This window comes from Canis lupus, chromosome 21, assembly GCF_003254725.2.
Source record: "Canis lupus dingo isolate Sandy chromosome 21, ASM325472v2, whole genome shotgun sequence".
In the NCBI taxonomy this organism is placed as follows: domain Eukaryota; kingdom Metazoa; phylum Chordata; class Mammalia; order Carnivora; family Canidae; genus Canis; species Canis lupus.
Window position 1 is genome coordinate 3,799,591 of NC_064263.1, and position 23,983 is coordinate 3,823,573.

Consider the following 23,983-nt stretch of genomic DNA (forward strand, 5'->3'; position numbering starts at 1 on the left):
GAGGGGAGGTCTGTATTGCTATATATTTCCCTCTTAATGACTGCTTTTGTTACATCCCAAAGGCTTTGGACCATTGTGTTTTCATTTTCATTTGTTTCCAATTTTTTTTTCTTCCTTGATTTCCTGGTTGACCCATTCATTATTTAGTAGCACGATATTTAGCTTCCATTTATTTGAGATCTTTCTAAATTGTTTCTTGTGGTTGAATTCAAGTTTCATATCATTGCGGTAAGAAAAGATGTGTGGTATGATTTCAATCTTTTCGTATTTTGTGAGACCTGATTTGTGACCTAATATGTGACCTATTCTGGAAAGTATTCCATGTGCACTTGAAAAGAATGTGTATTCTACTCTTTTAGTTTGGAATATTCTGAATACTATCTGTTAATTATATCTGGTTCAATGTGTATTTCAAAGTCATTGTTTCTTTATTTATTTTCTGTTTGAATGATCTGTCCATTGATGCAAATGGGGTGTTAACATTGCCTACTATTCCTGTGTCATTATCAATTGTTCCTTCATGTTTGTTATTTATTGTTTTATATATTTAGGTGCTCCCGTGCTGTATGCATAAATATTTATAATTGTTATATATACTTAGTACATAGTCCCCTTCTATTATGGTATAGTGCCCTTCATTGTCTCTTGTTATAATCTTTGTTTTAAAGTCTGATATAAGTACTGCTACTGTGGTTTTTTAATTAGCTTACATTTCCATGGTAAATATTTCTCCATCTCTTCACTTGCAAACTTTAGGTGTCATTAGGTCTAAAATATGTCTCTCCTAGGCAACGTATAGATAAATCTTGTTTATTTATCCACTTTGACAGACTAAGTGGGTTTTTTTAGGGCATTTAGTCCATTTACATTCAAGGTAATATTGATAGATATGTATTTAGTGCCATTTTATAGCTTGTTTTGTCATTGCTTCTGGAAATTTCTCTGATCTTTTCTTTGTCTTTGTCCCTTTTCATCACTCCTTTCCACTCATAAAGACTCCTTTCATGTTTTTTGCAGGGCTGGCTTAGTGGTCACAAACTCCTTTAGTGTTTGTTTGCCTAGGAAGGCAAACTTTTGTTCCAAATGATAACCTTGGTGAATAAAATAACCTTGGCTGCAGATTTTTCCCATTCAGCATTTTGAATGTATGATTCCCTTCCCTTCTGGTTTGAAAGTTTCTTCTTAGAAATCTCTAGCTAACGTTATGGATAATCTCTTATAAAATAAAGACTTCTTTTGTCTTACTGCTTTTAAGGTTTTTAATTTATCACTATATTTTGCAAATTTAACTACAATGTCTTGGTGTTGGCCTGTTTTTATTGATTTTGATGGGAGTTCTCTGTGTCTTCTAGTTCTGGATGTCTGTTTCCTTCTCCAAATTAGGGATTTTTTGGCTACTAATTCTTCAAATAAATGTTTTCCCCTCTTTTCTCTCTCTTCTTCTGGGAGTTCCTTAATATGAAAGTTATGCTTGATGGAGTCCCTGAGTTCCCTAAATCTATTCTCTTTTTCCATAATTATTCTTTCTCTCTTTTGTTCGGCTTCTTAATTTTCCATCACTTTGTCTTCTTGGTCACTAATAAATTCCTCTACTTCTAGCCTGCTGTTCATTGCATCGAGACTCTTTCCAATCTTGTTGTTGCATTCTTCATCTCTGATTGATTCTTTTTTTTTTTTTTTAATTTGAGAGAGAAAGAGAGCAAGATGTTGGGTAGAGGGTGAGAAATAGGGATAAGCAGACTCCTTGCTGAGCATGGAGACTGACACACGGCTTGATTTCAGGACCCCAAGATCATAATGAGCTGAAATCATAAACTTAACTGACTGAGCCAAAAAGGTACTGTAATTCTTTTTTTGTTTTGTAACTTTTTTTATATCTTCAGTAAGGGTCTCCAATGTCTTCTATCCTTTTCTCAAGCCCAGTGATTATCCTAATGATCATTGCTCTAAATTCTCCAGCAGACATGTTACTTATATCTGTTTCAATTAGATCTCTGGCCATGGCTTTATATTGTTCTTTCATTTGGGATAAATTCGTCTGTCTTAGCATTTTGTCTGTCTCTGCCTTTTCCCCTGTGTTAGAAAAGAGTTTTGTCTTGCTCCTGCAAGTAATGGCCTTAGGAAGAAAAGGTCATGCAGAGCCCAGAGCCTGGTACTTCAAGGAGTGTCTCTAGTGTGTGTGCATGCTTAGCTGTTGTGTTTGGCTGTGCTCTTTCAGGTCAGTGGTCTCCTTGCAGTGGGCAATGTTTGATCTCGGGCCTGAATGTTGCAAGTTTTTGTTTTTGTTTTGAGTGCTTATATTGTAGTCATTTTTATTAAAATTTTTATTTACCTTTAATTTAATTAACATATACTGTATTATTAGTTTCAGAGTAATGATGAACTCCTTGGCTTATCTGGGAACCCAGGTGTAGGGTTCCTAAGAATCTTACCAGGTGTATAAGGATGGTCATTTGCTCACAGGCTCAGGAGCCTCAAGATATTTAGGAGATCTTGAAAAGAGTATAAGTAATCCAAATTTATAGATATTGCAGGTCAGTCTAATAGCAATTATTTTCTTGGCTCTTACCCTTGAAAGGGTGTTAAAAGTTCAAACTGAAATTCCGAATGAAATGTTCCAGCAAAGTAGATTTAAAAGAACCTATATGGCCAGTGCCTATTCCTTCTGTACTTATGTAAATAATTAGGCTAAATTTGTTACAAACAACTTAGCATTAATTTGCTATTTTTAATGAATTAGGGTAATTTTTAAAAGTTATGTTTTAGTAACACATCTTCATGGGTGTTAGATTCTAGTTCTGATTAATCATCCTTGATTAAATGGTGTTTACCTGTATTTTATTTATTTATTTTTATATAACTTATTTATTTAAATTCAATTAGTTAACATGTAGTGTATCATTAGTTTCAAATGTAGAGCTTAGTAATTCATCAGTTGCATATAACATCCAGTGCTCATTATTTCACATGCCTTCCTTAATGCCCATCACCCAGTTACCCCATCCTCCTACCCCTCCCCTCCAGCAACTCTCAGTTTGTTTCCTATAGTTAAGAGTCTCTTATAGTATGTCTCCCTCTCTAATTTTGTCTTACTTTATTTTTCCCTCCCTTCTCCTATGATCCTCTGTTTTGTTTCTTAAACTCCAGATATGAGTGAAATCATATGATATTTGTCTTCCTCTGAGTGACTTATTTGGTCAGGGTAATACCCTCCAGTTCCATTACCTTTAAAACTGGGCTAGATCCTGAATTCTGATTTCCTTGAATGTCTGGCTAATTTTCTACCTGACTGCTTGCACAGTGTAGGGCTGACTTTGAAAGACTATCTGTGGGACCATATCCTGACATGAGACAATTGTTTAACTGAATTGACCTAGTTTATCTTGTTAGGAAATATGGAATAGGATACTTTCTGAGACTATGCATGAGAGTTTCAAAATAATGGTCATTTAAAGGTGCTCAACGTGGTACCGATGAATATCTGCAGTTCGAGACAATGCAATTTCATTCCTCAAATTCTGATTTATATCCCTTTTCAGCAGAAGGTGACTGGAGTTGTCCCTATCCATCAAGAATTAGGAATGATGAAAAGCCAGGAGTGGTATCAGCTCATGGGGACCAAACAGCTACTGTGTCATTGTTAAATGTAGATTTGTTATGTCTATTGCTTGCAAAACATTTGTCTTTTCACCCCTAACCTCAAGTTCGTAATGTCCCTCCCTATTGCCTCAGGAAGTGTCACCTTCACGGGCCACCATTTATGCTAAAAATCACAATTGCTTTCACTTCTTGGTCTGTGAAAGGATCTGTTTTGCTGATACCTTCATTATATGGTTCACCTCCTTATGGATTTCTGAAATATAGTTCTAAGTATTTTCTTTTTGTTTTAGTTTTATTAATCTCATGTTGCTGTTTATATTGCTGCTTTGGCATAGTAATGCAAGTCATCTCTTGATATCTGATTGTAGGGTCATTTGAAAGAATGGAGTGTAAAGACTGAAAGGTCCATAAAGGTGTTGCAGGTGGAATATGGGAGTGCTGACAATACTAACTCCATATTTGGCCCTCTATCTTGTTCATAGCTGCAAGATGACCTCCTTTGTGTCTAGTGTTCCAGGCTCCCTAAATAAATTTGCAAATTATATTGAGTTCCCTGCTTCATTTTCTGGTCTCAAAGTGCTTTCTGAGTTTGGAGGATGTCCCTCTCCTACCTTCTAACATACTGATTTTTGGTTGCCATAAACTTCATATAGAAGAACTTATGTATACAGTAGTCCATTTTAAGTTGGAGGTTACTTAAGCTCAAAGAAATTCTGAAAAGCATTACATTTTTACTCCCATCCCCCATGCTTTATGCTTTGATGTCATATTTTACATCTTTGTGTGTATCCCTTAACTAATTATTGTCAATATAGTTGGTTTTACTACTTTTGTCTTTAATCTTCATACTAGCTTTATAAACAATTGACCACTACCTCTACAGTATGTTGCCTTTATCAATGAGGTATTTTTTCTTTCGTATATTTTCTTATTTCTTGTTATGGCCTTTTCTTTTCTTCTTACAGAAATCTCTTAATATTTTATGAAAGCTGGTTCAGTAATGATGAATTCTTTAGCTTTTTTTGTCTGGGAATTCTTTATATCCCCTCCAATTCTGAATGCTCACCTTGCTCCATTGCTCGGTAGAGTATTTTTGTTTGTATGTTTTGTTTTGTTTTTTTTCCTTTCAGCAATTTGAATCTGTTCTGCCCCTCTTTTCCAGCCTACAAAGTTTCTGGCAAAAATCAGTTTATAGTGTTCAGTTCTCTTATATGTATCAGGTTGCTTTTCTCTTGCTGTTCTTAATATTCTCCTTTTATCTTTAGTTTTTCACATTTTAATTATAATGTGTCTCTGCATGGACCTTGGAGTTCATTTGTTTGAGACTGTCTGTGTTTCCTGGACCTGGTTGTCTGTTTCTTTTCCCAAGTTAGGGACATTTTCAGCTATTTTTTTTTTTTCAAATAAGTTTTCTTCCTCTTTAACTCTCTCTTCTCCTTCTGTCACCACTGTAATATAAATGTTACTATGCTTTCTGTTATCAAAGAGGTCCCTTAAACCTTTCTTATTTCTAAAAAAAATTTCATGTGTTTCTTTTGTTTTGTTTTTCTATTTAGTTTGTGTAATTTTCACTTACCTTGTCTTCAAGATTCCTGATTTGTTCTTCTGTATCATCTAATGTGCTGTTTTTTGTCTGTAGTGTATTTTTCATTTCTGTTATTGTCTTCTTAGATGCTAATTGATGCTTTTTAATATTTTATTTTTGCTGAATTTCTCACTTTGTTCATTCATTCTCCTGAATTTAATAAATATCTTGACGAATAATACTTTTAATTTTTTCTGTGGTAAATTGCTTATCTCCATTTGGTTTAGTTCTTTTTTTTTTTTTTCAGAGTTTGTCTTCTTCTTTCCTTTGTAACATATTCATCTGTCCTCATTTTACTTAATTCTCTGTGTTTGTTTCTATGTATTGCATATTCAGCTGCATTTCCCAGTCTTGAAGGAATGGTCTCATATTGGAATGGCCCCTGTGGGGCCAAGAAGCACAATCTGTTGACCCTCAGAGCCAGTTACTCTAGGTTGTCTTCGGTGTGAGCTACATGTGCCCTTCTCATGTTGCTGGCTCTGACTTCTAAAGTTATGTTGGTGGGTGTGGCTGGCTGCCAACCTAGCTAGATGTGAAGCCCAGTAATGACTGCTGTTGGTGTTCTGGTGGAAAAGGAATGGCCCACAACCTCACTGGTTGCAGGGGGCTTGCCCCTGACACAACTGACCATGAAACCCTACTGTGGCAACTGTGGTAGCTATTAGGTGGGGTTATCCCACCATGGGCTGTGAGGCCTAGCTTATCATGCAGGGTTTTGTGGGGCTTTCAGTCATGCCCACTATCTTGCATTAACAGACTAGAAGGAGGATTCCAAAATGGCACTCACTAGTTCCATGATCAACATGACTAAATAAATAGTAAAACTGGCTACTGTCAGTGTCTCTTCCTGGGGAAAGGCCCAGCTGCTTCCTGCCTCTCTGGCAGGTGCTTCAAGATTACTAAGTGGGTCTCCTTTATCTATAGCTCATGCATTTTTCAATATGATGTTTTTCCTCTTGTTTCCAGGTTGAGTGAGTCTGTACTTGAGCCTTTTAAGAGCAGATTTTCCTTTCCTTACAGCTCTATAGCTTTTCTGGACATATTTCTTGTTTTCAAAGCCATGTAATTTGATGCATGATTTAAGGATTGGGATGCCTGAATGTGGAGCTTGAATCTTTTGTTCCTCAGGGAAATTTTCCACACATTTGCGATCCCTCCTAACCATGGACAGCCTTGCCTGGGGTGTTTTGTTTTGTTTTGTTTTTTCCCCTCAGTGTGACCATGTGTCTCAATCTTTTACCCATCTTAGCGCTGTCTCTTGTGGAAGTTTTATTTATCTAGTTTTTAGGTCCCCTTCAGAGGAAATTATCCCATTGTAATTATATATTTGTTGTGTCAATGGGAAAAGGTGACCTCAGGATCTTCTTACACTTCCATCTTGAATTTTATACACTTTTTCAATTATTATATTTATGTGTTACATTTTCTTTAGTGAGCCATTGGATCAAGACAATCAATATCTATTTGGTTTTTTTTTCTAGGACAATGAACAACATGCCTAAAGAGCTATGCTCCAAAGATTTACTAAAGCCTTTCTTACTCATCACATATCCACAACCATAAACATAAAGTTGAACTTCCTTGTGAGATTACAATTATCCAATAAATAGGCTGATAACTTTATCTATATTATAAAGATAAGACTTAAGCATAATTCCATTTCTCTACTTAATGTTCTAACTTTGAAAGGAGATACTATTTCCAAAGAAGAGTTACAATTTAGTTAAAACTAAGCTTCTTAAGTACAAATTTATCTCCAAGAAATAAAATCTTCATTTGTGAGAGATTAACAGTCATTTACAATTTTTCTGTAGTGTTTACTAAGAAACAATTATGAAATTTTCCTAGTCTCATTGGCCACTTCAGACAATGAGTTTCCTGCTTTTCTGAAATAATCACATGCTATTTAACTAAGTTCTGGTAACCAATAGCTAGCTGAGAACTAAAATATGAATGGGAATGTTGTGATTTAGCATTAGCTTTTCAATACTACCACCCCCCCCCCAGAATTTTCCTAATTATCAAAAACATTTCAAGGTTCATTTTGACCCACTGTTTCTGCATCTCAGAAAAAGTGATCACCATATAATTTGATTTTTGTGAGAAAAAATAAAGGTCTTAACTTGAGATTTGAAGCCATAAAAACCTAACGTAACTTTTGGATGACCTATTTCTGTTCCCAAGCCTCTTTGTATTAGGCTTTCCAGGAGACAAGCAGAGAGGAAAAAAGCAAGCATTTCAAGATTGACAACCTAGATACACAATGTCTGTAGGCTCATAGAAATTTTCACTCAAAGAGTTTGTGAAACTAAGAAGGCATTATTTCAAAACAGAGCGTCCCTAGACATAATATGAATCACTTAAGGTTGTTTATTTTATTTTATTCTTTTAAAGATTTTATTTATTTATTCATGAGAGACACAGAAAGAGAGAGAGAGAGAGAGGCAGAGACACAGGCAGAGGGAGAAGCAGGCTCCACGCAGGGAGCCTGATGTGGGACTCCATCCCAGGATTCCAGGATCACGTCCTGGGCCGAAGGCAGGCACCAAACCGCTGAGCCACCCAGGGATCCCCAAGGTTGTTTATTTTAAAGGAAAAATATTGTACTTCTATCTTTGCTTACATCTGAACTTTTTAACATTGTTAATATCCAGGAAACAAACATAATCATCAAAATTGAATATTTAGCTATTATTCCTATGTGGCATTCTGTCATTTTTTTGGATTGAGAATAGTTTATAGCTTTGATTTAATTAAGGATACCTTGGCTCCTTCTTTGAAGGACACTAAAAACATCTATATTAACTTTTTTATTAGAATTTATCTACATTTCAGTGCTTAAATGTGTATTCTTCAGAGTTTTATTTTTTTAATTTATTTTTTATTTTTTTTCTTCAGAGTTTTAAATGTTATTTACTACCTATTGTCCAAATAAACATCCCAACATAAAAAAATTCACAAAAACATACATAGAACCACCACTGAAGTCCTGATGTGTATTCATGACTCTTCAAACATGAATTATATAAGAATGTAGATGACCTATATCAACATGACTTACTTGTGTTTTCCAAGAAACTTCTGTATGAAAAAGATAAGACCATAAACCACTCATTTTTTTCCCTTTCCCCTTTATTCCCTTTCACTATTTTTTTATATTCCCCAAATGAATGAAACCATATAATGTTTGTCCTTCTCCGATTGACCTATTTCACTCAGCATAATACCCTCCAGTTCCATCCACGTTGTGAGTGGGAAATATCAGAAAGGGAGACAGAACATGAGAGACTCCTAACTCTGGGAAACGAACTAGGGGTGGTAGAAAGGGAGGTGGGGGGGGGTGGCTGGGTGATGGGCACTGATGGGGGCACTTGATGGGATGAGCACTGAGTGTTATTCTATTTGTTGGCAAATTTAACATCAATAAAAAATAAATTTATAAAAAAAACTTAAAAAATAAAAACTAAATAAAAATTATAAAAAAGACCATAAACCAGCAAAATAAATTAACTATTTCTTTAAGGAAATTCTTATAGATAGATTTATCAGATGAAGTAATCTACTCAGTTGGACAACTTGTCAACTACTTATCAAGTACATCTTGCTTTCAAGACTCACTTTAAGATGGTTGTTCATGTGTTCACCAATCTTAAACAACTTACAAAAAAATCACAAACTTTGTCTAATCCCAATAAGTTCTCTACCTTGAAACTTTAATCATATAGACCCAAATTGAAAAGCATGATAATATTTCACTTATTTTTCCCTTTCTGAGACACTGTCAAGATATTAAGTTAGTATGTTTCCTTACTGAAGGTAAGTCTGAATAAATTTAGCTTTACCTTATTAACAGGTCTCCTGGTGATATTTTGAGTGAGTTCAACAATTTTCATCCATAAATGATGCTTGGAGACAGCATGGAATAAGAAGTCTCAATTTTTTTCAGTTTTAGAGGAAAAATCAGTGCAGACATATTGTGTTTGTTTTTATTAAATTGTAATCAATCAATGACTAAATATGAGGAATTTTCATAATCACACACATTGATTTTATGAATGAATTCAATCTAATATTTAATATTTTTCTTCTAACATCAATCATTTCAGTATCTATCATCTATATTCTCTAGATAACCTGTGTACACACACACATACATGTATAATATACATATGCATATATGTATATATATGTGTGTGTATATATATCTATATATACTCTCTAGATAGATACCCCGTGTACCCATAGGTTCAGTATACTTATTATTCTGATGGTTGATACCTCACATTACATTTCCATTTCACATATAAATGAATTTTATTTTTAAGGCCAACCGTTCTGTTCTTAACTGTGATATTTACAGGGTTTATATATTGCTTTCTGCATTCTTGGTATAAGTACAACAGAAGGCTCATATAGTAAAAAAATATACACAATTCATTTCCTTAACTACTCTTTCCTCATAGGAAAAATCTTTTGCTTTTAAAAAAACTTCAAAACATTTTTTTTTTTAAATAACAGAATTTGACCTAGCCTATAGAAAACACCAATGGCTGGCTATAACTTGTACTAAATTTCTCCAGGTAAAGTCAAAGTTTGAAAAATGCTTTCAGACTCCTGATGTCCTCTGATTCTTTGGGTATTATGGACATCTCAGGGTCACAGATAAAATTTATGTTGCTAGAAGCATTCTGTGAAAATGCCTTTTAAGTGTTTTTCCCTATAGACTCAGATTTCATTATTCTTCAGGCAACAGGAAATTTGAATATGCACTTTTTTATCCCTTTGTGTTTGGGAATAATATATTTAAATCTGTAAATATTGGCAAAGATGGTCATTATCCTACCCAAAGTATAATTACTCTGTCAATCAATCAATTAAGTATGCAGATATAGTCATGGGAGATTTTGTAAGGAGACAAACAAATAAATTTAAAGAAGCACACCTCAAGAAGGTAATCATCATGTTAGGAAGAATAGATATATAAATGAATGAATGAAAGAAGGAATGCTTTTTTTAAATAACGATCATATAATAATAGCAATAGTATATGACATTTTAAAAGATATGTTAGACAAATTGAAAAGTAGATAAGGAAATTCCAGAGTTGTGGATTAAGCTGGTTAATAAAGATTTCTAAAAAATGTGTGGTGAAGAAATTAGGCAGACTTTAAATAGAAAATGAAGAAAAAAACGAAAGAAAGAAAATGAAGAAAAGTGCTGGCAGGGTTAATGACATGCACAGACCCACAATTTTGAATATAATGAAGGTATCTTTGGAAGCAGTGGAGTAGTTATATTTACTGTATTTGACGATACAGACAAAAGTAATTTATAAAAATAAACATGTTAATTTTTCATTAGAATAATGGTGATTTTAAGTTCCCAAACTGTTATTGTCATATTACTTATCATGGTTTTTCTGCACTTATTTCAACATCAAATGTTATTCTTATCATAAAAGTAATAAATATTTGTTATGAAACATCAAATAATACAGACATATATAAAACAGAAATCATAGCTTCCTGTACTGACAAAGAAAACTACTATTAAATCTTTGGAATATAGTATGCTAATGTGATAGGTATTTTTCTATATGGACTTCATATGTTGCGTTCAAACACAGCAATATTGGGACACCTGGATGGCTCACTCAAAGTCCAACTCTTGATTTGGCCTGAGGTCATGATCTCAGAGTCAATTAGATTAAGTCCCAAGTAAAGCTCCATACTCAGCAGGGAGTCTGCTTTGGATTCTCTCTCCCTGTGTGTGCTGTCTCCCCCTCTTTTTCTCTCTCTAAAATAAATAAACAAAATTCTTAAAAAAAATAAAGATACCAATATTTACTACAAGAGGCCACACAATTCTTTATTTTCACTCATTCACAAAATTGATGTAGACTTTTTCCTTGTCATCTTTACATCAACCGCAAGTTATTTAACCACAGGACTGGTGACATTTTAAAACAATTTTATATTACGAAAATTTATTTATTTTCCAATAATTCAATATTGTCAGTAATGCAGTTTTAGATATTTATTTTTGCATACTTGTGTGAATAGTTTTATGAGATAAATCCCTATAAATAGAATAGCTAAGATTTTTTACATTTTAAAATTTGATTCCTATAAACAATATATCAGAGTGCCTGTTTTGACTCTCTGAGGAATATAGTATAGCGTTACTCTCTTTAATACATGCTGGTTAATTAATTGCTGATGTTTATTAGATATATGTTTAATATGAATTAACTCATAATTTTCATACAAATTATAAAATAGGTCATATTTTTTAGAGGAGGAAACTGAGGCACAGGAATACTAATAAACAGTCATAGAGGCAGTTCATGAAAGAAAAATTCAAGCCCTGTCTCTGCCACTTTTCTCTTAACTACAATTCTACTATGCTGCTCACACAAAAACTCATTTTAAAGACAAAGATAATTAATTAATTAATTAAGCATCACAGAATTAAATAATATGTCTAGGGGCAACTAGGTAGCTCAGTTGATTAAGCATCAGATCCTTGGTTTCAGCTCAGCTCATGATCTCAGGGTCATAAGGTCAAGTCTTGTGTTGGACTCTACACTCAGCATGGAGTCTGCTGGAGAGGCTCTCTCACTCCTTCTCCCTTCTCCTCCCCTGTTCATGCTCCCTCACTTTAAAATAAATTTAAAAAATGATATTAATGTCTCAATTCATATAGTGGATAACCTGAAATTTGCTTCTCCAGTCAAAAGTGGATTAGTTAAAATATAACTTACTACAAACTATTTTAAGAAAATAAGTAGAACTGTATGGTATAAAAATCAAATACCATCAGTGAAGACTATGAAGAAAAAAGCTACCCAAAAACTCATCAATAATGAGGAAACCTAAGGACAATCTTTAATATTACTGTTATCTTATAAATTTAACATAAAAATTTTCAAAAAACACCAGATATTTATAAGTGCAGGTATGCTACTTATGAATATATTATATTATGGTTCGGCTTAGCTCAATTATTCATAGATCTATTTCTGTGATCATGCTGTAAAATGTGTGATACCAGCATGTCACCATAGATTCATGCCCCAGGAAAATGTGCAAATGTGATTTTGAAAAATGCAAATGAACCTCTACTAACCATGCCCCTCCAAAGGAAGCTTGATTGTACCTCTTTTATGCAACACTTTTGCTTGTTTTCCCTATAATGTTAGACAATATTTTAGTAGCTGAGAATTGATACTTATGCTTCTAAGGAAGTGAACATGTTAAAGAGCAGAAGGTGACATTAAAAAATAAGCCTGAAAAAAAAAAAAAAAACCTGAGAAATTTGCCTTTCAAATAAGCCTATGGCTGTGTGTGTATGAGTATACATACATATATATATACACATATGTATTATTTCCATACATATATTAAAATTTTATATAAAAATATATACATAATCTTTATATGGAGAGAGCAAATATATATATATAACATATATGTGAATATTTATAATAGGTTAGGAATAATTGGTTGCTTTGTTTCTTAATTTTGAAGGCATTGATACATTGAGTATGCATTTTTAGATATATTCTTATATTCCATATATATTGATGTGTGTGCCAACATATAAACATTCACATATAAACAATGTAAGTGTATAAAAAAGTATAAACTGTGATATAGTTGTGTTTTAAGAATGTTTGAAAATGGAATGTTGTTCTTTCATTTTTTGAGATTATTGTGCTCTCAGTATGAAACTTACACATTTGTAGAAACATGTTGGGAAAATACCAAGAATCTTTAAAACCTAAAAGGATAACTGAATCTTGTTACACATTTTGATATCCTTTAGCATTTTCACATAGCAAATACATATATTTAAAAATATTGTGAAAAGTGGAAAATACCACAACATGAGGATTCATGATCACTAACATTCTTGGCAAGTTTCTCATAGCCATGTGTTGTACAACAGTGACTATAAATATTTGGGTCAAATGACTATAGCATAATTAGTAACAACCACCTGTTGGAAACAGGCTTTTAGGAGCCTTCTACATTGCTTACATATAATATATTTTTAGATAAAAGTACATGTATTTCTGCAATGTTTATGGCAGAACTCATACCTGATCTCTGACTTCTGCATAAGACTACAGAAACTGTTCATAGATTCATAGAGATTGCTGACTTCTTTGCTCAGTAATCTGATTTAACCAACAAGGAAATATAGTTAAGACATTGTTCTACTCTGGTATTGTATTACTATGAAATTATGGTGACTAAACTCATAGAGACCTTTAATTTAATCATGTTTATCTATTTAATTATTCATTTCCTATTTTTAGACAGTCTTTATGATTAGCTAATATTTTATAATGAGGAAACCTAAGGATAATCTTTAATTATTTTACTCCAATGACTATATAGACAGCTGAGACTGTTTACAAATTTGGATTCTTCTATGATTAAAATTTATTTAAAAACTTACAAGATGAAGACTAAAGCCTACAAAATTTCCTGTCCCCATGGTAATACTGTTAAGCAAAAATGTCTTTGATGCTTCTCCAGGATGTATCTACTCCAAGGAGATAAGACTGAACCAAAGAAACAGATTACTTATCAAGACTAATAGCTTGTTCGTCAAGAACTATATCAAGACTTTCTTTTTGCTGTGTTCACCAATCCAATGGCATTTCATTATCAATCTCTGCAATCCCAGTCAGCTTCCCATCAGGCAAGACATATCTTTTTATCCACTCTATTCACTCACTTTGAGACTCTACTAAGATGGTCACAGTAAGGTTTTTCCTTACAGTAGGAGTAGCTATAACTGATCAACAGGCATTTCTGGTGGTCTTCTGGGGAGTTTCCTTATACCTTTCACCCAGTTTCACAACTTGCGAACATTTGCTACATTTACTTTACAAATTTCTCCCTTTTGACTTTTTTTCCAAACCATAGGAGGTAAATTCATGCCCCTTTTGTTCTTAATGCTTCAGTATAAAGGCAGTCTCTATCATAACAGCACATTTTCAAAATCAGGAAATTTATCATTATAGAATACTATGATTTAATGTACACTCCATATTACAAATCTATCTAAAGCTAATTTAAACCTGCATCGTACTGCAATGTAACAGGAGGGTATGGGTTCCTATTCAAAATTATGAGCTAATAAGTTATCCTGGAGCTGTGTGTGTATAAATCTGTATCTATTAACTCTATCTCTACATCCATATCTATATCTACATACTGCATATATAAACATACACTATATTTATATGTTGTGTGTGTGCGCGTAGGTTTAAAGAGTGCCTGCCCCTGAGTCACAGACATTTTCTTTTTCTTTTTTTTAAGTTTTTATTTATTCATGATTATTTATTTATTCATGAGAGAAACAGAGAGAGAGAGACAGAGACACAGGCAGAGGGAGAAGCAGGCTCCATGCAGGGAACCCAACGTGGGACTCCATCCCAGGTCTCCAGGATTACGCCCTGGGCCGAAGGTGGTGGTAACGCTGAGTCTTGACAGCATAACATGGTAAGGGACAGATTTTATCTGTACATGCCATGAAATGCATTTCAGAAGAATGACCCCAAAATTAGGAAACATTCTGGATACATCCTCCCCTCCAGAGAGAGAGAGAGAGGGAAGCTTTATCATTTTTCTGGAATCTATTTGGAGAAAGAAAGATCTAAATCTTTATTTCCTACATTGTTACATTGTTTTCAGGGGAAAAAAAACTTCTTGAAGTGAATATATCACATCTCTATCTAAATATTTCCAAATGAATGCCTTAACTTTGAGAAGAACTATACATAACAGCAGTGAGATCTCATAGCTTTTATATCCATGGAATGTAGGAATGGTAATACTGTTAGAGCCTGTGACTCTAGCTCTCAGGATTGTGAGTTTGAGCCCCACTTGGGTGTAGAGATTACTTAAAAATAAAATCTTTAAAAAAAAGGAAAAGAGGCTACAATGCTGGTCTTGAAAAGACATGTTTCTAAAACACTATGTACTTAGATTGTAAGTGAGGACTTTGTGATCTACTATAATTTGTAGAAGGGATGTCTTCTCCTTCTGCCTTGTACAACCCTTAAATGAGAGGAAACTAACAGCTTAGTTTAAGTTTGAGCAAGAGAAATTATTAAAACTACTACAAAATTTATATGCCTGGATGACAAATACAACAAGTTATTTTAATCAACTTTCTCAGTTCTCTAAACATTGCTCTAAATCAACTAAAATGAATAATGTGGCAGTTTATTATTAAAATTCATTTTTAAACATCTCAGTTGGAAAAAAAGTGAAGACTTCAAATGTAAATAACATGTTTATCCAAACTATAACTCATGAGTAAACTCAGTACTCATTCCCAATAGCTGCAAGATATTTTCCTTTCATATATAAAAAGATCCCTTTTCATAATAAACATTCTAGAACTCCTATATCCTAAGTTTATATAAATATTTTTTTCTTTTTTTGTTAGAGAAGGCAACAATACTAAAACTACAAATGTGAGGAGTTTTTTGAAGGTTGATTTAATGAATATTTAAATAAATTTAAAATAGACTTTTGGGGAAGTGAGAAAAGATATTCAAAGGTGAGAGGTAATTAAATATGAAGAGGTTAAATGAAGAAATCAGTAAAAAGAGAAGTACTGGGATCTCTTTTAGAAAATCAGAAAACAAAAAGAGACTTGATGCCCTAAGAATAAATAAGCCAGTAAAAACAAAAACAAAAGCAAAAAAAAAAAAAAGACCAAACAAACACTAGAGGTTTTGAAGCAAGCTAAACATTTACTTGAGCAGGGTCTTAGGTGACCAGAGGCAGGTCAGCTCCAGGATTGAAATGAAAGGATCTACTTGAATTAGTAATATAAACAGAAAAGTATCTGTGATCAGAAAAATGATAGGAGAAGTTTTGGTAGGCAGAGTGTGAGTATATGTGGGAACATGCTGTTTGTATGGTATATTATTTTCCCGGGACTACCATTACAATCTACCAGAAACTAGATGTCACAAAACAGCAGAAATTTACTGTCTCACAGTTCTGGAGGCTAAAAGTCGAAAATTAAGATATCAACAAGGCAATCTTTCTAAAACTTATGTGGGAGAATTCTTCCTTGCCTCTTTCTAATTTCTGATGGTTTGCGCGCAATCCTTGGTGTTTCTTGTTTTGTAGCTGCATAATTTCAATCCCCTGTGCCTTCATTGTTATGTCACATTCTCCCCTTAAGTGTCTATTTCTCCTCCTCTCTGTTTATAAGGACACCAGTCATATTGGGTTGAGCACCCATCCTTGTTCTGTGTGACTCCATTTTTATTTGCATCTTCAACAACTCTATTTCTAAATAATATCACATTTTGAAGTACGAGGGATTAGGGCTTTAACATATCTTTTTGGGGGGATACAATTGAACTAATAATATATGGGAAAATAGTATCTATTGATGAAGGGTCTCATGTTCTTCCAGTTGACACTATCAAAGCATTCTTACCAGAATCCTATTAATAATTAGATATACAAATTCAGGAAAGTGTGTATCAATTATCATTTTAAAAATGAACTAATTCCATATCTTACAATTTTGTTCTATGAGGTATCTCAAAATATGTTGATATACTCAAAGATATTCAATGCAACATTACATATGGTACTAAAGAATAAATGTACATTAAGTACAATTGTAAAATATGTTATAGGTATAACTGATATAATGAAATATTTTGTAATTATAAAAATGACACAAAAATTATGATCACAAAAATAATTTCTTATGACATGTTAAGTGAAAAAAATAAAAATTATGAGAAATTGTGTACACAATGTAATTCTATGTTTAAGCTTTAACAATGAAAGGAGGGAAATATGCCAAAATGTTAATAGTTGTTTTGAGAGGGTATAGAGTACTGGATAATTTTTGTACTTTTTCCCATTATATTAACTTTTATTGAAAAGTGGGGTATTGATAGGAGAGAAAATATAAAATAAATCTTTGCTGATTAAAATACATAGTTCATTTATTCAGTTCAGGTGGTAAGTCCATTGATTTAATCCTACCCACCTGGATTTTTAAATCTTTAGACAGATCTAGATGCTGCAGTTTGTTTTTTCTTATCCCTCTGATGAAGTCTTGTTACTTCCCACAGAACAGAGAGCTAATTAAAGCCTATTATTCTTGAACTGACTGAAAAAGTTTGTTTAATAACCAGTAACCTGGAACATTTCAGAAAAAATTAATGACTTCCTAAGTGAAAAACTGTCTGAGGAATAATTATGGCTAACTATGTCTGGATATGATCACTAAAAGAATGAAGATAAAAGGATTGCATTCCTTTTAACAAAATATACACTCCCTACAGTTCCAGCATTCAAATGACTAGATGGATACTTTAAATTAGGGTTGTTTATATATATTGAAAGCATATTTATCATATAACTGAAATTTAAAAATAAACATTAATCCAGCCTATATTTATGCACATCATATAAATGTAGATATAGTTTATTCATTCAAAAATTTATTAAAATATTGATAAGCATAAAATAGAGTAGTGTAAATATGAAAGGTAACAGTCCTTTGTCTCACTCTTGCCCAGTATGCAAATTTATTCCCTAAGTATAACCCTAACTTTATAGATATACTTTCATGCATTTACTTTTATTTTTCTGTTATTTGCATACCTGTTTTGGTTTTGAATTTAGATTTTTAGGCATTAGTCAATGACTTCTTATTATGTATGGTAATTGAGGGTGTTGGCTCACTTTATTTTTTAAATAAATTAATTCTTTAATTTTTTTCTTTTCAAATTTTTCTTTTTTTCTTTTTTATTTTTTTAAAGATTTTATTTATTTATTCATGAGAGACACACAGAGAGAAAAAGGCAGAGACATAGGCAAAGGGAGAAGCAGGCTCCATGCAAAGAGCCCAATGTGGGACTCGATCCTGGGTCTCAAGGATCACACCCTGGGCTGAAGGCAGCACTAAACTGCTGAGCCACCTGGCTGCCCACAAGTTTTTATTTAAATTCTAGTTTTTGTAATATTGGTTTCAGGAGTAGAGTTTACTGATTCATCACTTACCTTTAACACCCAGTGCTCATCATATTGAATGCCCTCATTAATATCCATCACCCATTTAGCCCATCCACAGTCACCCCCCTCCAGCAACCCTCAGTTTGTTCCCTATAGTTAAGAATCTCTCATGGTTTGCTTCTCTCTTTTTTCCCTTCCTCTATGATCATCTGTTTTGTTTCTTAAATTTCACATATGAGTGAAATCATATGGTGTTTGTCTTTCTCTGACTTATTTTGCTTAGCATAATACAGTCTAACTCCATTCATGTCATTGCAAATGACAAGATTTCATTCTTTTTGATGGCTAAGTAATATTTCTCTCTCTCTTTCCCTCTCTCTCTCTATATGTATACATATATATATACACACACATATATATACCACATCTATATGGTGTGTGTGTGTGTGTATATATACACACATACATACCACATCTTCTTTCTACATTACTTATTCAATGGCCATTTGGGCTCTTCACATAATTTGGCTATTGTTGATAATGTTGCTATAAATATCAGGATGCATAATCAGTTTTTTTTTTGTATCTTTTGTTAAGTACCGAATAGTACAATTGCTGGGTTATATGGTAGTTCTATTTTTTGACTTTTAAGGAACCTCCGTACTGTTTTCTAGAGTGGCTGCACCATTTGCATTCCCACCAATAGTGTAAGAGGATTCCCCTTTCTCCACATCCTCACCAACATCTGTTATTTTTTAAGGAGTTTTTTTAGCCATACTGACAGGTATGAGATGATATTTCTTCATGGTTTTTTTTCTTTTTTTTTTTTTCTTTCTTCATGGTTTTGATTTGTATTTTCCTGATGATGAATGATGTTGAGCATCTATTCATGTGCATATTGGCCTTCGGAATGTCTTCTTTGGAAATGTCTATTCATATCTTCTGTCCATTTCTTAATTGGATTATTTGTTTTGGGGTGGTGAGTTTAATAAATTATTCATAGATTTTGGATACTAACCCTTTATCAGATGTCATTTGCAAATATCTTCTCCCATTCAGTAGGCTGCCTTTTAGTTTTGTTGTTTTCTTCACTGTGTAGAAGCTTTCTATCTTGATGAAGTCCCAATAGTTCATTTTTACTTTTGTTCCCCTTGCCTCTGGAGACATATCTAGTAAGAAGTGACTCATTTCAATGTCCTCTGCATAATATAGACACACACACATCCCCTCCCAAACAGACATACAGTTTGTTCTTTACAACACAAGTTATGTCGTACTTTGGTAAACTGATAATCAATATTTATATTATTATGACTATGCAATAACATTTTCTTCTTAGTTGAAGAATATATTGTGAACATTTATTTTTGTACATTTTTCCCAAGAATTAACAACTCAATTTTTATATTCGTAATTTTCTTTTTGCAATATATATTCCTAATTTTCTTTTTGTAAGTTTTAACAAATGTTCCAGTGTCATTAGCATTTTTTTAAAGTACTTAAGCATATCAGATAATATAAGGTCCTTTTTTTTTTCTTTTAATGGTTTTCTTACTTCAGTTACCCATCGTCCTGCCTAAAATGAGTGAGCTCTCTCTACATCTGGTATTAACCACTTCTTAGACTCAGGTATCCTAAGCAACCTGCTTTGGTTGCTAGATCTTCTCTTTGAAGGTTTCTTTCATTTTTACTTTGGTAAAAACTTGAGAAAGCATGCGTGCCAACTAATTTATCCTCTGCTAAGCTAATTCTTCTCCAAGAGAAATGTTTATTCTCTCTAGATACTTTTAAGTTCTTAATTTTCAGTGTCATGAAACATGGTTATGTGACCTGACAAGTGTCTTTCATATACGCATTTAGCTTTTCATGGGCTACTATTATTAATATTTTGATGATTCATTTTCTATCCTTTTCTTTCTCCATCTGAAAACTCTTTTTGGTCAGATTTTAGATCCATTTTGGTTTTCTAATTGTGTTTTACTTTTGCTCATATTTTCCATCTCTTCATCTTTTCTCATATCCGGGAGTTTTAATCTACTTTACATTACTTTCCTTCATAATAACCAGGATGACCATTAGTGTGGAAACAAGCAACTCAAATTTCAATGGCTTAACACAATAAAAGTTTATTTTTTTACACTGGCTAGAATGTTCTTGTTGAGCAACCTCCTTGGATAGCTGCTATAAGCAGGGGAACTAGGAAGAGATTTCTTGTACTTTCTATCCCTGCTGACTTGTAGACCCTCAAAGACCTAGACATACCAAGAAGATAATGACTTATAGTACATTCTATGAATAGCATTAGATGTTTCTTGTGTCATTTCCATCCTTGTCCAGAACATAGCCACATGATTTCCAGCTTGAAGTGAGAGGATTTGTGAAATGAAGTTTAGCTGACTGCCTACAAAATGAGAGCTGAATGTTGATAACATGAGCAATCTCTATATCCTAATAATTGCTACTATGTTGATATGTATTCTTGGCCAAACTTACCTGAAAGTCAAACTACTCTCATAAATCTGAATGCATTTATAACAATATTACTTACAAAGTGGTATTTCTCTTTCTCTGCATCTCCTTAATATTAAAGGTCTTCCAGCCTCCAATCAAACACATCTCTAAATAATTAAGTATTCTCTGCATTCAAATGAGCTTTTTGAATGTGCTCACAAGTATGGTCTTCTCAACCACTGTATCATATCTACTATACTCTTGATTTCTGTTCTTATAATATTTAGTAATGTCTGATTTCTGAGCATTCTTAAGTCATTTATGCCAAGCAAATATAAGTATCAACTAATAGCCAGAGATTTTACCTGATATTTTCTTTTCTCTTAGTAATATACTGACTATACCAAAAAACCTTTTAAAAAGGCAACCTCCTTTACTTAATAGCTCTTGTCATCTAATTCCACTCTATCCATTTGATTGCAGCCAAAGCTACTACTGTTTGTACAATTTGATGTGGATACTCTGACCCTAAGACATTGGCCCAGGGGTGATCATTCCCAGAAAAATGGGTCAATAATTGTCTATCAACTGTGAATTTGAAACTGAAGCAAGGACATTTTAGTCTAAGTTCAAATATACTTGTGGATTGATACAATTGAAAGTTGACTTTTTTTTTAAATGAGCATTTTTCTACTCTTGTGAACTTGTTCAGTCAACAGACATTCTAGAGTTGAAGAAAAAGACAGAGTGAAACATATATGACATAAAGTTTATTGGCCTCTTGTTGGCCTCTTCGTGGTGCTTCAGGATTTGATTTCAGTGCATTTAGAATCTCAGAGACACTCCCACTCTTAAGGTTTATGAAATGTCTTAAAAGATTTCATCCCACTAACAAAGTCCCCCTTTTCTTGCACAAGTCCTACTGAGTTCAAATATTTAAAATCATAAGTATACTTCTCATTTCCAGAGGTCTAGATCAAGATAGAGAAAGGAAAGTTTATTTTTCAAAAATTACGTAGCTTATGAATTCAGAGGCAATGAAAACAGCTCAGTTATTTTAAAACAAAATTGCCACTCTTTCTATCAAATAATACAGCATCAAGAAACATTTGATGTTCACAAAATGCTTAGATATCTGAGATGAATAAAGCACGGGCAATCTATTATAAATTAGCATGAATATATATATATATATATATATATATATATATACACATATGAGGATTTAGGCAAAATTTGAATATCAGAAGATACATGTATTTTTTTTATTAAACCATAAAATAAGGAATAGCAATTCCTGAGGGGGATGTCTTTAACTGCACATTGCAGTAGAAAACAGCAAATGGGGATCCCTGGGTGGCGCAGCGGTTTAGCGCCTGCCTTTGGCCCAGGGCGCGATCCTGGAGACCCGGGATCGAATCCCACATCGGGCTTCCAGTGCATGGAGCCTGCTTCTCCCTCTGCCTGTGTCTCTGCCTCTCTCTCTCTCTCTCTCTCTCACTGTGTGCCTATCATAAATAAATAAAATTAAAAAAAAAAAAAAAAAAAGAAAATAGCAAATGGTGCTGACAGTTGAGTGTTTTAGAAGTTTGCCCAAGAATATTTGTCATCTTTCTTAGACACTGAGACTAGAGACAGCTGATTTTTAAAGAATTTAACACATTAATAATGGAACATCATAACACATCTTTTTAAAACATGTTATAGACAAGAATAATTATTCTTCCCTTCTGGGCCAATCTATTATACAATTAATACTATTTTAGGAAAAAATGTAGATGGAAAAACACATTCAAAAGTAATTATGAATATATAGAAAGTAAGACTTTGTATGCTGCCATCCACCAATGTGGACCATTATGAGACATATTTCTGGTATAAAAAAATTTATTTACTGATATAAATGAGATTTTCAGCTTTCAAGAACCACAGGAAAAAGGTACAGTTTTCTTAGAAAGTATCACCAATAATTGATGTTACTCCCTTAAGTGGTTTTTAGTCTAAAAACTGGAGAACCTGAACAAATGTGAAACATGATGAGGATTTTAATAAATAATCTGAAAGAATTTTTAAAAAGTACCTGCTGTCCTAGGTCCTTCAAATATGCATGAAGAGATAATATGAGTATTGATATTATTTTTAATAAATTTTCAAGGTTCATATTTCTGAAAGCATTTGAGATATAAGATCATACTGAAGCACAAAGCAATCATTTATTATATTTGGTCACTTCTAAAATCCTATCTAGAAAATGTCACTTCCTGATGACATGTTGGACTAAATACATGCATTGACATTTTCCCTTCCCTCAATCTTCTCACTTATAACAATGAAATATTCTGACAATTTTGTTAATGTAACATCTTCTTAAATACACCCATGAGTTGGCAGCGAAGTTAATCATGTTCAGTTAAGCAGGAATTGAGGATATTTGCCAAACCTCATAAATTTGGACATAAGAATTTTCAGATGTGTGATTTGAGAGACATATAACAAAATCCAGCCAAGCTTATTCAAAGTTTAAAGTTTAATAACCAGCACCTTATAAAACACAATGCCAAATAGATTAGATTAAAAAAAAAAAGTTATCAACACAAAAATACCTCTCAAAATGGATCTTATAGTCTGGGGAAGGATAGTAAATAAATAAAATATACAGTTTATCAAATGGTGATAAATGCTATGGAAGAAGCAAAGCAGCAATGAGGATGTATAATTAAGTTGATATCTTAAACAGTTTAGTCTGAGAGCTGTCATAATAGATGACATTAAAGAAAAGATCTGAAATAGATAAGGAATGAGTCATGTGGATAACTTGGAGATGTGTGTTTTAGGCAAAGAGAACAACCAGTAAAAATGTGCAAGTACCCCTGCATTTTGGAGAAAATGCAAGGAGGCAGTATGGCTGTAGCAGAATGATGAGGAAGGTTCATAGGAGGACATGAAGCTAAAAGGTCATAGGGGACCAGATTCAGATTCTGAATCATATGTATAGCCATTGAAGGATGATCTGACAAATCACCTGGTTTGAGACATATTTTAATATGGCCACTCTCATATTTTTAGAAACAAATGGAGGGAAAGTTGGCAAGGGTAAACTTTGTTAGACTAGTGAAGGCCTCTGTGATTATCTGGGCTAAAAATCAATGAAAGTTCAAATTAGATTGGTTGTGGCATAGATTAAAAAAAAATTGGCTTGCTCTCAGATATGTATTGAAGATAAAAAGCAATGTAATTTAGGTATGTGTTGGATGTACAGTTTGAAATAAAGAGTGAAGCCAAGGCCAAATTTTGTTTGATGCAGAGAGTCAGTTACTGAAATTACTTA